The sequence below is a fragment of the Scyliorhinus torazame genome, chromosome 5 (genome assembly GCF_047496885.1).
Source record: "Scyliorhinus torazame isolate Kashiwa2021f chromosome 5, sScyTor2.1, whole genome shotgun sequence".
In the NCBI taxonomy this organism is placed as follows: Eukaryota; Metazoa; Chordata; class Chondrichthyes; order Carcharhiniformes; family Scyliorhinidae; genus Scyliorhinus; species Scyliorhinus torazame.
Window position 1 is genome coordinate 3,705,396 of NC_092711.1, and position 14,983 is coordinate 3,720,378.

At 55.5% G+C, this 14,983-nt stretch overlaps 1 protein-coding gene and 1 long non-coding RNA gene across 9 annotated transcripts in view; one reads left to right on the top strand and one right to left on the bottom strand.

The window, feature by feature from the left end:
- LOC140418149 (uncharacterized) overlaps positions 1 to 14,983 on the bottom strand; it is a 1,069,702-nt gene that overhangs the window by 17,506 nt on the left and 1,037,213 nt on the right. The window lies entirely within an intron of this gene.
- LOC140418141 (chromodomain-helicase-DNA-binding protein 8-like) overlaps positions 5,348 to 14,983 on the top strand; it is a 257,962-nt gene continuing 248,326 nt past the window's right edge. For all 8 annotated transcript variants that reach the window (XM_072501551.1, XM_072501558.1, XM_072501554.1 and 5 more), the window contains exon 1: positions 5,348 to 5,421. The gene's annotated coding sequence lies outside the window, so the exon portion shown is untranslated. The remainder of the gene's footprint in view (positions 5,422 to 14,983) is intronic.

The following is a 14,983-nucleotide window of genomic DNA, read 5'->3' on the forward strand; positions in this document are numbered from 1 at the left end:
TTGTCGGGGCTGGAGGAGGTTACAGAGATAGGGAGGGTTGTAGGGGCAGGAGGAGGTTACAGAGATACGGATGATTGTCGGGTGCTGGAGGAGGTTACAGAGATAGGCAGGGTTGTCGGGGCTGGAGGAGGTTACAGAGATAGGGAGGGTTGTAGGGAGGGAGGAGGTTACAGAGATAGGCATGGTTGTAGGGAGGGAGGAGGTTACAGAGATGGGGAGGGTTGTAGGGAGGGAGGAGGTTACAGAGATAGGGAGGGTTGAAGGGGCTGGAGGAGGTTACAGAGATAGGGAGGGTTGTAGGGGGCTGGAGGAGGTTACAGAGATAGGGAGGGTTGTAGGGGGGCTGGAGGAGGTTACAGAGATAGGGAGGGTTGTAGGGGGCTGGAGGAGGTTACAGAGATAGGGAGGGTTGTAGGGGCTGGAGGAGGTTACAGAGATAGGGAGGGTTGTAGGGGGCTGGAGGAGGTTACAGAGATAGGGCGGGTTGTCCGGTCTGGAGGAGGTTACAGAGATCGGGAGGGTTGTAGGGGCTGCAGGAGGTTACAGAGATAGGGCGGATTGTCCGGTCTGGAGGAGGTTACAGAGATAGGGTTGTAGGGGGGCTGGAGGAGGTTACAGAGATTGGGTGGGTTGTAGGGGGCTGGAGGAGGTTACAGAGATAGGGAGGGTTGTAGGGGCTGGAGGAGGTTACAGAGATAGGGAGGGTTGTAGGGGGCTGGAGGAGGTTACAGAGATAGTGAGGGTTGTAGGGCCTGGAGGAGGTTACAGAATTATGCAGGTGAAGAGGTTGTGGAGGGATTATAATCAGGGTTTTGCAGCATTGAAAGAACCCCTCTGTCCATTGTATTCGCCGTCCATCGAACACCCGTCAATTCTAAACCCAGTGTCGAGCCCTCGCTCCCCGGCCTTGTACGGTCTGGTGGTTCCCATGCTCATCTCAACACTTCTTAATAGTTGTGAGAGTTCCCGCAACTCCTACCATTTCCATTTGACACTGTGGCGCCCATCTGACCATCCCTGGTTGTATTGTCCTGTAATCGTAAGGCCTTCCTCCCCGCTACTTACCACCACCAAATTGTGGATCATCTGTGATCTTAACTGATTGTACCTCCCACATTCCCGGCCAGATCATTAATGTACACTGCAAACAGCACTGGACACAGGTCTCCCCAGTCACAAGAACAACCTTCCGCCCTCCTCCTCCCGCCCCAAGGCCAATTCTGGATCTAAATTGCCTGGATCGCATGGAACGACACTACCCCAATGCCATGTGGGGAGGCGTGAGGCGTTGCACGTGGGGATCAGTAGTTCTGACGGGTGTTCTGGGCCAGGGTTTCGAGAACCCCAAAGTGTATCATGGAGTTCCCCTGACCCACGACCTTTACTAGATTGTGGTATCGGGAGTACACGGCCCACTCTACAGGGGTGGGACAGCAGAAATGGAAAAGTATTTCTTAAAGCAAAACAATGTTTATTCTATGAACTCAAGTTAAACTTTTAAAAACATACAGTGAACATCTTAGCAACCATCAATTCAAATACAACCCCCAAAGAATACAACACTAAGTAATCCTTAAGCTGTCCTTTTAACATCCATAAGACTTTAGAAAAACCTTTTAACAGAAGCACATCAGGTTAAAGTCACTACTGAGAGCAGTTATTAGTTTTAAATCACCAAAGGATCGATTTACAGTTTTTAGGCTACAGAGAGAGGCTCTAATACCCCACCTGCCTGTGACTGCAGCTATCCAGCTCTGAAAACAAAACTCAAACACACCCTGCAGCAAACAGCCTAAAACGAAAGTAAAAAGCTGACAGACAGCCCAGCTCCACCCACTCTCTGACATCACTGCAGTAACCAACACACATTTCTTAAAGGTACATTTCTGAAACACCCATCTCTTAAAGGTACTCTCACATGGCACGGGTCGCAATGTGGCAGGAGCCTGGAGGATAGGCACTTGTGGAGCTCTCTACCTCCATCTCTGGTGGTGCTTCTTGAGGATTGTGTGCCGAGGGACCAGTGTGGCAGCCGGATTTGGAATAATCCCTAATAATTAACGGGTCCTGCGGACAAACCTACGGTGACGGTTCTTCTGGACACTTCAGCCGGAGGTACGTGTGATGCAAGTCCAACATCGGGAATGAATGGTCCCCAGTCAAGTCCGCGTCAAGTTCTTGCACACGTGGCATAGGGTGCCTGCCCAAGCGGGAGGCCTAGTTGCTTGGCTTTGCAGGCGCGCCACATTGGCGGACGGACTTTAGCGCTGGCACCGCAGCTGGTGCCCACTCTTGCGAGTTGGAATGGCGAATAATCCCCAAGTTCTCCAGACGGTTCAGCTTGCCATCCACCTTCAATAAGAGAGTATGTGGGACTGGGCGGAATCTCAAAATATTTGGGTTGGGAATCTGGAAATTTTAGCTGTGGTCCACTTTATCTTCTCCAGATATTCCTGGAAGGTTTTGGGTATTTGCCCAGGTCCTCGTACAATCAGAATGTACCCATTTGGAAGTTTTGTTGCCAATCCAGGCAGAGACTTGGTAGCCAGGCACGGCCCAGAGGTTGGGTCTGGGCCCATGCTCCACTGCTGGGTCCCGGGCAAATCAATCAAACTGAGTCCCCGGGAAACTCGATCCAACTGAGTCCCGGGAAACTCGATCCAACTGAGTCCCGGGAAACTCGATCCAACTGAGTCCCGGGAAACTCGATCCAACTGAGTCCCGGGAAACTCGATCCAACTGAGTCCCGGGAAACTCGATCCAACTGAGTCCCGGGAAACTCGATCCAACTGAGTCCCGGGAAACTCGATCCAACTGAGTCCCGGGAAACTCGATCCAACTGAGTCCCGGGAAACTCGATCCAACTGAGTCCCGGGAAACTCCATCCAACTGAGTCCCGGGAAACTCCATCCAACTGAGTCCCGGGAAACTCGATCCAACTGAGTCCCGGGAAACTCGATCCAACTGAGTCCCGGGAAACTCGATCCAACTGAGTCCTGGGAAACTCCATCCAACTGAGTCCCGGGAAACTCCATCCAACTGAGTCCCGGGAAACTCGATCCAACTGAGTCCCGGGAAACTCGATCCAACTGAGTCCCGGGAAACTCCATCCAACTGAGTCCCGGGAAACTCCATCCAACTGAGTCCCGGGAAACTCGATCCAACTGAGTCCCGGGAAACTCGATCCAACTGAGTCCCGGGAAACTCGATCCAACTGAGTCCTGGGAAACTCCATCCAACTGAGTCCCGGGAAACTCCATCCAACTGAGTCCCGGGAAACTCGATCCAACTGAGTCCCGGGAAACTCGATCCAACTGAGTCCCGGGAAACTCAATCCAACTGGGTCCCTGCCCGTCTCTTCCGCTTGCGCTGGCCTGTGCTGTGTTAAAGCAGTGTGGGCTTGCGGATTGTTCTGGACACGTGGATCGATGCTCCCTGGGGGTGGGGGGGAGGGTGGGTTGAGGGGGTAATGGAGGAAGGGAAGGTAGGGTGAGTGGTAATGGAGGAAAGTGAGGGAGCAACAGAGGGGGGGGTGAGGAGTTAATGGAGGATTGGGGGGAGGGGGCAATGGAGGAGGGGGAGTGAGGTGGTAATGGAGGACGGGGAGGGGATGAGGGGGTAATGAAGGAGGAGGGGGGTGAGGGCTAATGGAGGAGGGGTGAGGGGTTGAGGGGGTAATGGAGGAGGGGTTGAGGGGGTAATGGAGGAGGGGTTGAGGGGGTAATGGAGGAGGGGTTGAGGGGGTAATGGAGGAGGGGGTGAGGGGGTAATGGAGGAGGGGGTGAGGGGGTAATGGAGAAGGGGAGTGGTTGAGGGGTATTGGAGGAGGGGAGGGGGTGAGGGGCTAATGGCGGAGGGTTGAGGGGCTAATGGAGGAGGGGTTGAGGGGGTAATGGAGAAGGGGAGTGGGTGAGGGGTAATGGAGGAGGGTGAGGTGGTCAGGGAGTCATGGAGAAGGGGGGGGGGTGACGGGTAATGGAGGAGGGGGGTGAGGGGGTAATGGAGGAGGGGGAGGGGTTTGAGGGGGTAACAGAGGAGGGGGACGAGGGTGAGGGGGTAACAGAGGAGGGGGACGAGGGTGAGGGGGTAATGGAGGAAGCGGTGAGGGGTTATGAAGGAGGAGGGGGTGAGGGGGTAATGGAGTGGGAGGGGTTGAGCAGGTAATGGAGGGGTTTTGAGGGGCAATGGAGGGGCCGGTGAGGGGGTAATGAAGGGGAGGGGGTAATGGAGGAGGGGGTGAGGGGGTAATGGAGGAGGGGGAGTGAGGGGTTAAGGAGGAGGGTGGTGAGGGGTTAGCGGATGAGAGCATGAGTGAGGTGAGGGGGTAACTGAGCGGGGGGGGTAAGAGGGTATTAGGGGAGGGAGAGGGGGTAATGGAGGCGAAGGAGGGGTTAATGGAGGAGGGGGAGAGGGGTAATTGTGGAGGGGGAGGGTGGTAATAGAGGGGTGGGAGGGGGTAATGGGGAGGGGTTAACGGAGAAGAGGGAGAGGATAACGAAGGCGGGAAGGGGGTTACCGGAGGAGGGGGAGGGGAGTGAGGGGGCAATGGAGGAGGGGAAGGGGGTAACGAAGGTGGTGTAGGGGGGTGAGGGGGTAATGGAGGAGGGGGAGGGGTGTGGCAGGTTAATGGAGGAGGGGGTAATGGAGAGGGGTTGAGGGTGTAACAGAGGAGGGGTAATGGAGAAGGGGGCGATGAGGGGGGTAACAGAAGAGGGGATGGTGGAGGGGGGTAATGGAGGAGGTGAGGGGCTAACGAAGGAGGGGGAGGAGTTGAGGGGGTAATGGCGGAGGGGGTGAGGGGGTGGGGGATAATGGAGAGGGGGCAATGAAGGAGAATGAGGGAGTAATGGAGGAGGGAGAGGTGAGGGGTAATGGAGGAGGGTGAGGGGGTGGGGGGTAATGGAGAGGGGGCAATGAAGGAGGATGAGGGAGTAATGGAGGAGGGAGAGGTGAGGGGGTAATGGAGGAGGTTGAGGGGGTAACGGGTGAGTCGGTAATGCAGGAGGTTGAGGGGGTAATGGATGAGGGGGTGGAGGGGGGAGCGATCCGAGAGATTTGACTGTTATGATCGCTCTTACCCAAATGCTCAGCTCTCCCCGTCGCAATACGCCCCGCCCCCATCTGATTGGCAGCTGGGTCGGGCCAATGGGTAGCGCGGTGGTGACGTCAATGATTGACAGCCGCCTGGTCCATTGGGAGCGCGGCGGCACCCCCCTGCTGATGGGCGGCCGCTGCGGCCAATGGGAGCGCGGTGACGTTTATGAGTGGCGGCCCGCAGAGCCAATGATAGGGCGGGACGCCGGGGCGGGGTTTGGCGGCGGCCAATGGGGCGCGGCCCCGGGGGCGGGGCTTGGGCGGCCGTCGTCGTCGATGTGAAAATGGCGCCGGCGGCGCGGCGGCGACTCCTGGAGGCGGGAGGCGGTGAGTGAGGGAGTGAGGAGGGAGGGGGTGACGGATGGAGGGAGGGGGGGTGACGGAGGGGGAAGGGGGGGGAGGGAGTTACACCCCCCCCGGGGCCCAGCATTTAACCCTGGGCCGACACAAAACACTGGGATCCCCCTGTGCCCCAATCCCCTCCCCTTTAAACACTGGGATCCTCCTGTGCCCCAATCCCCTCCCCTTTAAACACTGGGATCCTCCTGTGCCCCAATCCCCTCCCCTTTAAACACTGGGATCCTCCTGTGCCCCAATCCCCTCCCCTTTAAACACTGGGATCCTCCTGTGCCCCAATCCCCTCCCCTTTAATCACTGGGATCCTCCTGTGCCCCAATCCCCTCCCCTTTAATCACTGGGATCCTCCTGTGCCCCAATCCCCTCCCCTTTAATCACTGGGATCGTTCTCTGCGCCAATCCCCTCCCCTTTAATCACTGGGATCCTCCTGTGCCCCAATCCCCTCCCCTTTAAACACTGGGATCCTCCTGTGCCCCAATCCCCTCCCCTTTAAACACTGGGATCCTCCTGTGCCCCAATCCCCTCCCCTTTAATCACTGGGATCCTCCTGTGCCCCAATCCCCTCCCCTTTAATCACTGGGATCCTCCTGTGCCCCAATCCCCTCCCCTTTAATCACTGGGATCGTTCTCTACCCCAATCCCCTCCCCTTTAATCACTGGGATCCTCCTGCGCCCCAATCCCCTCCCCTTTAATCACTGGGATCCTCCTGTGCCCCAATCCCCTCCCCTTTAATCACTGGGATCGTTCTCTGCGCCAATCCCCTCCCCTTTAATCACTGGGATCGTTCTCTGCCCCAATCCCCTCCCCTTTAATCACTGGGATCGTTCTCTGCCCCAATCCCCTCCCCTTTAATCACTGGGATCCTCCTGTGCCCCAATCCCCTCCCCTTTAATCACTGGGATCGTTCTCTGCCCCAATCCCCTCCCCTTTAATCACTGGGATCGTTCTCTGCCCCAATCCCCTCCCCTTTAATCACTGGGATCGTTCTCTGCTCCAATCCCCTCCCCTTTAATCACTGGGATCCTCCTGTGCCCCAATCCCCTCCCCTTTAATCACTGGGATCGTTCTCTGCTCCAATCCCCTCCCCTTTAATCACTGGGATCCTCCTGTGCCCCAATCCCCTCCCCTTTAATCACTGGGATCGTTCTCTGCCCCAATCCCCTCCCCTTTAATCACTGGGATCGTTCTCTGCCCCAATCCCCTCCCCTTTAATCACTGGGATCCTCCTGTGCCCCAATCCCCTCCCCTTTAATCACTGGGATCGTTCTCTGCCCCAATCCCCTCCCCTTTAATCACTGGGATCCTCCTGTGCTCCAATCCCCTCCCCTTTAATCACTGGGATCCTCCTGTGCTCCAATCCCCTCCCCTTTAATCACTGGGATCGTTCTCTGCCCCAATCCCCTCCCCTTTAATCACTGGGATCCTCCTGTGCTCCAATCCCCTCCCCTTTAATCACTGGGATCCTCCTGTGCCCCAATCCCCTCCCCTTAAATCACTGGGATCGTTCTCTGCCCCATTCCCCTCCCCTTTAAACACTGGGATCCCCCTGTGCCCCAATCCCCTCCCCTTTAAACACTGGGATCCTCCTGTGCCCCAATCCCCTCCCCTTTAAACACTGGGATCCTCCTGTGCCCCAATCCCCTCCCCTTTAATCACTGGGATCGTTCTCTGCCCCATTCCCCTCCCCTTTAAACACTGGGATCCCCCTGTGCCCCAATCCCCTCCCCTTTAAACACTGGGATCCTCCTGTGCCCCAATCCCCTCCCCTTTAATCACTGGGATCCTCCTGTGCCCCAATCCCCTCCCCTTTAATCACTGGGATCCTCCTGTGCCCCAATCCCCTCCCCTTTAATCACTGGGATCCTCCTGTGCCCCAATCCCCTCCCCTTTAATCACTGGGAGCCTCCTGTGCCCCAATCCCCTCCCCTTTAATCACTGGGATCCTCCTGTGCCCCAATCCCCTCCCCTTTAAACACTGGGATCCCCCTGTGCCCCAATCCCCTCCCCTTTAATCACTGGGATCCTCCTGTGCCCCAATCCCCTCCCCTTTAATCACTGGGATCCTCCTGTGCCCCAATCCCCTCCCCTTTAATCACTGGGATCCTCCTGTGCCCCAATCCCCTCCCCTTTAATCACTGGGATCCTCCTGTGCCCCAATCCCCTCCCCTTTAAACACTGGGATCCCCCTGTGCCCCAATCCCCTCCCCTTTAATCACTGGGATCCTCCTGTGCCCCAATCCCCTCCCCTTTAATCACTGGGATCGTTCTCTGCCCCAATCCCCTCCCCTTTAAACACTGGGATCCCCCTGTGCCCCAATCCCCTCCCCTTTAAACACTGGGATCCTCCTGTGCCCCAATCCCCTCCCCTTTAAACACTGGGATCCTCCTGTGCCCCAATCCCCTCCCCTTTAATCACTGGGATCGTTCTCTGCGCCAGTCCCCTCCCCTTTAATCACTGGGATCCTCCTGTGCCCCAATCCCCTCCCCTTTAAACACTGGGATCCTCCTGTGCCCCAATCCCCTCCCCTTTAATCACTGGGATCGTTCTCTGCCCCAATCCCCTCCCCTTTAAACACTGGGATCCTCCTGTGCCCCAATCCCCTCCCCTTTAATCACTGGGATCCCCCTGTGCCCCAATCCCCTCCCCTTTAATCACTGGGATCCTCCTGTGCCCCAATCCCCTCCCCTTTAATCACTGGGATCGTTCTCTGCGCCAGTCCCCTCCCCTTTAATCACTGGGATCCTCCTGTGCCCCAATCCCCTCCCCTTTAAACACTGGGATCGTTCTCCGCCCCAATCCCCTCCCCTTTAAACACTGGGATCCTCCTGTGCCCCAATCCCCTCCCCTTTAATCACTGGGATCCCCCTGTGCCCCAATCCCCTCCCCTTTAAACACTGGGATCCTCCTGTGCCCCAATCCCCTCCCCTTTAAACACTGGGATCCTCCTGTGCCCCAATCCCCTCCCCTTTAATCACTGGGATCGTTCTCTGCGCCAGTCCCCTCCCCTTTAATCACTGGGATCCTCCTGTGCCCCAATCCCCTCCCCTTTAAACACTGGGATCCTCCTGTGCCCCAATCCCCTCCCCTTTAATCACAGGGATCGTTCTCTGCCCCAATCCCCTCCCCTTTAAACACTGGGATCCCCCTGTGCCCCAATCCCCTCCCCTTTAAACACTGGGATCCTCCTGTGCCCCAATCCCCTCCCCTTTAAACACTGGGATCCTCCTGTGCCCCAATCCCCTCCCCTTTAATCACTGGGATCCTCCTGTGCCCCAATCCCCTCCCCTGTAATCACTGGGATCGTTCTCTGCTCCAATCCCCTCCCCTTTAAACACTGGGATCCCCCTGTGCCCCAATCCCCTCCCCTTTAATCACTGGGATCGTTCTCTGCTCCAATCCCCTCCCCTTTAATCACTGGGATCCTCCTGTGCCCCAATCCCCTCCCCTTTAATCACTGGGATCCTCCTGTGCCCCAATCCCCTCCCCCTTAAACACTGGGATCCCCCTGTGCCCCTATCCCCTCCCCTTTAAACACTGGGATCCTCCTGTGCCCCAATCCCCTCCCCTTTAATCACTGGGATCCCCCTGTGCCCCAATCCCCTCCCCTTTAATCACTGGGACCCCCCTGTGCCCCAATCCCCTCCCCTTTAAACACTGGGATCCTCCTGTGCCCCAATCCCCTCCCCTTTAAACACTGGGATCCTCCTGTGCCCCAATCCCCTCCCCTTTAATCACTGGGATCGTTCTCTGCGCCAATCCCCTCCCCTTTAATCACTGGGATCCTCCTGTGCCCCAATCCCCTCCCCTTTAAACACTGGGATCCTCCTGTGCCCCAATCCCCTCCCCTTTAATCACTGGGATTGTTCTCTGCGCCAATCCCCTCCCCTTTAAACACTGGGATCCTCCTGTGCCCCAATCCCCTCCCCTTTAATCACTGGGATCCCCCTGTGCCCCAATCCCCTCCCCTTTAAACACTGGGATCCTCCTGTGCCCCAATCCCCTCCCCTTTAATCACTGGGATCCCCCTGTGCCCCAATCCCCTCCCCTTTATTCACTGGGATCGTTCTCTGCGCCAATCCCCTCCCCTTTAATCATTGGGATCGTTCTCTGCCCCAATCCCCTCCCCTTTAATCACTGGGATCGTTCTCTGCCCCAATCACCTCCCCTTTATTCACTGGGATCGTTCTCTGCGCCAATCCCCTCCCCTTTAATCACTGGGATCCTCCTGTGCCCCAATCCCCTCCCCTTTAAACACTGGGATCCTCCTGTGCCCCAATCCCCTCCCCTTTAATCACTGGGATCGTTCTCTTCCCCAATCCCCTCCCCTTTAATCACTGGGATCGTTCTCTGCCCCAATCCCCTCCCCTTTAATCACTGGGATCGTTCTCTGCGCCAATCCCCTCCCCTTTAATCACTGGGATCGTTCTCTGCCCCAATCCCCTCCCCTTTAATCACTGGGATTGTTCTCTGCCCCAATCCCCTCCCCTTTAATCACTGGGATCCTCCTGTGCCCCAATTCCCTCCACTTTAATCACTGGGATCGTTCTCTGCCCCAATCCCCTCCCCTTTAATCACTGGGATCGTTCTCTCCCCCAATCCCCTCCCCTTTAATCATTGGGATCGTTCTCTGCCCCAATCCCCTCCCCTTTAATCACTGGGATCGTTCTCTGCCCCAATCCCCTCCCCTTTATTCACTGGGATCGTTCTCTGCGCCAATCCCCTCCCCTTTAATCACTGGGATCCTCCTGTGCCCCAATCCCCTCCCCTTTAAACACTGGGATCCTCCTGTGCCCCAATCCCCTCCCCTTTAATCACTGGGATCCTTCTCTGCCCCAATCCCCTCCCCTTTAATCACTGGGATCGTTCTCTGCCCCAATCCCCTCCCCTTTAATCACTGGGATCGTTCTCTGCCCCAATCCCCTCCCCTTTAATCACTGGGATCGTTCTCTGCCCCAATCCCCTCCCCTTTAATCACTGGGATCGTTCTCTGCCCCAATCCCCTCCTCTTTAATCACTGGGATTGTTCTCTGCCCCAATCCCCTCCCCTTTAATCACTGGGATCCTCCTGTGCCCCAATTCCCTCCACTTTAATCACTGGGATCGTTCTCTGCCCCAATCCCCTCCCCTTTAATCACTGGGATCGTTCTCTGCCCCAATCCCCTCCCCTTTAATTACTGGGATCGTTCTCTACCCCAATCCCCTCCCCTTTAATCACTGGGATCCTCCTGTGCCCCAATCCCCTACCCTCTAATCACTGGGATCCTCCTGTGCCCCAATCCCCTCCACTTTAATCACTGGGATCGTTCTCTGCCCCAATCCCCTCCCCTTTAATCACTGGGATCGTTCTCTGCCCCAATCCCCTCCCCTTTAATTACTGGGATCGTTCTCTACCCCAATCCCCTCCCCTTTAATCACTGGGATCCTCCTGTGCCCCAATCCCCTACCCTCTAATCACTGGGATCCTCCTGTGCCCCAATCCCCTCCCCTTTAAACACTGGGATCGTTCTCTGCCCCAATCCCCTCCCCTTTAATCACTGGGATCCTCCTGTGCCCCAATCCCCTCCCCTTTACACACTGGGATCCTCCTGTGCCCCAATTCCCTCCCCTTTAAGCACTGGGATCGTTCTCTGCCCCAATCCCCTCCCCTTTAATCACTGGGATCCTCCTGTGCCCCAATCCCCTCCCCTTTAATCATGGGATCCTCCTGTGCCGCAATCCCCTCCCCTTTAATCACTGGGATCCTCCTGTGCCCCAATCCCCGCCCCTTTAACCACTGGGATCGTTCTCTGCCCCAATCCCCTCCCCTTTAATCACTGGGATCCTCCTGTGCCCCAATCCCCCCCCTTTAATAACTGGGATCCTCCTGTGCCCCAATCCCCTCCCCTTTAATCACTGGGATCGTTCTCTGCCCCAATCCCCTCCCCTTTATTCACTGGGATCGTTCTCTGCCCCAATCCCCTCCCCTTTAATCACTGGGATCGTTCTCTGCCCCAATCCCCTCCCCTTTAATCACTGGGATCGTTCTCTGCTCCAATCCCCTCCCCTTTAATCACTGGGATCGTTCTCTGCCCCAATCCCCTCCCCTTTAATCACTGGGATCGTTCTCTGCCCCAATCCCCTCCCCTTTAATCACTGGGATCCTCCTGTGCCCCAATCCCCTCCCCTTTAATCACTGGGATCGTTCTCTGCTCCAATCCCCTCCCCTTTAATCACTGGGATCGTTCTCTGCCCCAATCCCCTCCCCTTTAATCACTGGGATCCTCCTGTGCCCCAATCCCCTCCCCTTTAATCACTGGGATCGTTCTCTGCCCCAATCCCCTCCCCTTTAATCACTGGGATCGTTCTCTGCTCCAATCCCCTCCCCTTTAATCACTGGGATCGTTCTCTGCCCCAATCCCCTCCCCTTTAATCACTGGGATCGTTCTCTGCCCCAATCCCCTCCCCTTTAATCACTGGGATCGTTCTCTGCTCCAATCCCCTCCCCTTTAATCACTGGGATCGTTCTCTGCCCCAATCCCCTCCCCTTTAATCACTGGGATCATTCTCCACCCCCAGTTTCTCCCCGTTAATTAACGGGGCTAATTCTGCACCCTCATTTTCCTCCCTCGTTTTGAGGGACACGGGACTTGGGAGCAGGTGGCGGCCCAGGCAACAGGGCGATCGAGGGGGCGTCCGAACCGACCGCGCGTGGCCTGCTGCGCAACCGGGCGTTCCTGGGGAGGCAGCCGGTGGTGTTCTCTGGCACCCTCCGGACCTCCCGTGCAAGTTTGGTTGCCGCCCGGGAGCCATTTAATCACGTTTGTGTTTGATGTCTGCTTTGCGTTTTTGTTGAATGTCATTGAATTAGACGTTATGCGTCGCTGGGGTTGTCCTGCTCAGGAGGGCTGTGGAACCAGACTCTTCCAATGTTTGTAATGTACAGAAGGCTTTGGCTGGTATAAGTGGGGAAAAATCCCAAGATATCAACGGGAAGTGGATAACCAAGAAGAGAGTCGGGACCCAGGGGAAAATCTATGGGTGGAGCTAGAGGACATTGGTAAGGTGTTGAACAAATATTTGACATCTGTCTTCGCCCAAGACAATGAGGAGGTAGATAGGGAACTCGGGCAGAGAGATTGTGAGGTTATTGACCAAGTTGTCACTGGGAGTGACAAGGTATTGGAGGTGTTGACAGGCTTAAAAGTGGACAAGGCTCCAGTCCCGGATGAATTGTGTCCCAGGAAACTGTGGGAGCTGAGGGAGGAGATTGCCCCGGGGCTCTGACCCAAATGTTTAATTCCTCTCTGGCCCCGGCGGAGGTGCCAGAGGACTGGAGAATACCTAGGTAGTCAAGGAGGCATACGGCATGCTTGCCTTCATTGGCTGGGGCATTGAGTATAAGAATTGGCAAGTCATGTTGCAGCTGTAGGGCAGCACGATAGCATAGTGGTTAGCACAGTTGCTTTACAGCTCCAGGGTCCCAGGGTCGATTCCCCGCTGGGTCACTGTCTGTGCGGAGTCTGCACGTCCTCCCAGTGTGTGCGTGGGTTTCCTCCGGGCGCTCCGGTTTCCTCCCACAGTCCAAAGATGTGCAGGTTAGGTGGATTGGCCATGATCACTTGCCGCCCTTAGTGTCCAAAATTGCCCTTAGTGTTGGGTGGGGTTACTGGGTTATGGGGTGGAGATGTGGGCTTGGGTGGGGTGCTCTTTCGAAGAGCCGATGCAGACTAGATGGGCCGAATGGCCTCCTTCTCTACTGTAAATTCTATGATTCTGTACAGAGCCTTAGGCCTCACTTGGAGTATAGTGTTCAATTCTGGTCGGCACACTACCAGAAGGATGTGGAGGCTTTAGAGAGGGTGCAGAAGAGATTTACCAGAATGTTGCCTGGTTATGGAGGGCATTAGCTATGAGGAGCGGTTGAATAAACCCGGTTTGTTCTCACTGGAACGAAGGAGGTCGAGGGGCGACCTGATAGAGGTCTACAAAATTATGAGGGGCATAGACAGAGTGGATAGTCAGAGGCTTTTCCCCAGGGTAGAGGGGTCAATTACTAGGGGGCAGAGGTTTAAGGTGAGAGGGGCAAGGTTTAGAGTAGATGTACGAGGCAAGTTTTTTACGCAGAGGGTAGTGGGTGCCTGGAACTCGCTGCCGGAGGAGGTGGTGGAAGCAGGGACGATAGGGACATTTAAGGGGCATCTTGACAAATACATGAATAGGATGGGAATAGAGGGATACGGACCCAGGAAGTGTAGAAGTTTGTAGTTTAGTCGGGCAGCATGGTCGGCACGGGCTTGGAGGGCCGAAGGGCCTGTTCCTGTGCTGTACATTTCTTTGTTCTAATGTGGTCCCACTATTTAAGAAAGGTTGTGGGGATAAGCCAGGGAACTCCAGACCAGTGAGCCTCACGTTACTGGTGGGGAAACTACTGGAGAAGATTCTGGATAGAATCTATCTCCACTTGGAGAGGCAAGATTTGATCAGGAATAGTCAGCATGGCTTTGTCAGACGAAGATCATGCCTAACAAATTGGACTGAATTATTTGAGCAGGTGACTAAGTGTGTAGATGAGGGTAGTGCAGTTGATGTAATATACATGGATTTCAGCAAAGCCTTTGACAAGGTCCCACATGGGTGACGTATAAAGAAGGCAAATGCACGTGGCATACAGGGGAACTTGATAAGGTGGATTCCAAGCTGTAGGAGACAGAGGGCGATGACAGACGGCTGCGTTAGTGACTGGAAGCCAGTATCCAGGGCGTGCCACAGGGATCGGTGCTGGACACCCTACTGTTGGTCATTTCTATAAACAACATGGATGACTATTTGGGGCAGCACGGTAGCATTGTGGATAGCACAATTGCTTCACAGCTCCAGGGTCCCAGGTTCAATTCCGGCTTGGGTCACTGTCTGTGCGGAGTCTGCGCGTCCTCCCCGTGTCTGCGTGGGTTTCCTCCGGGTGCTCCGGTTTCCTCCCACAGTCCAAAGATGTGCAGGTTAGGTGGATTGGCCATGTTAAATTGCCCATAGTGTCCAAAATTGCCCTTAGTGTTGGGTGGGGTTACTGGGTTATGGGGATAGGGTGGAGGTGTTGAACATGGGTAGGGTGCTCTTTCCAAGAGCCGGTGCAGACTCGATGGGCCGAATGGCCTCCTTCTGCACTGTAACTTCTATGATAATCTATGACGATGTGGGGATAGGATCAGTAAGTTTGTGGATGACACAAAGATTGGCCGGGCGGTTAACAGTGAGGTTGAGTGTCTCGAGTTACAGGAAGATACAGACGGGATGGTCAAATGGGCAGAGAAGTGGCAGATGGAATTTAACCCTGAAAATTTTGGAAGGAGTAATGTGACAAAGAAGTATTCAATGAATGGCCTGACATTGGGAAGTTCCGATGAACAAAGGGACCTTGCGTATTTGTCTATCGATCTCTGAAGGCAGGAGGGCAGGTTAATAGGGTGGTGAACATCCCCTGAACTTCATCCCTGATCATAGCTAATATTTAACATTAAAGCAATCTTCACCTGTCTCAATGCCATGGTCTTGA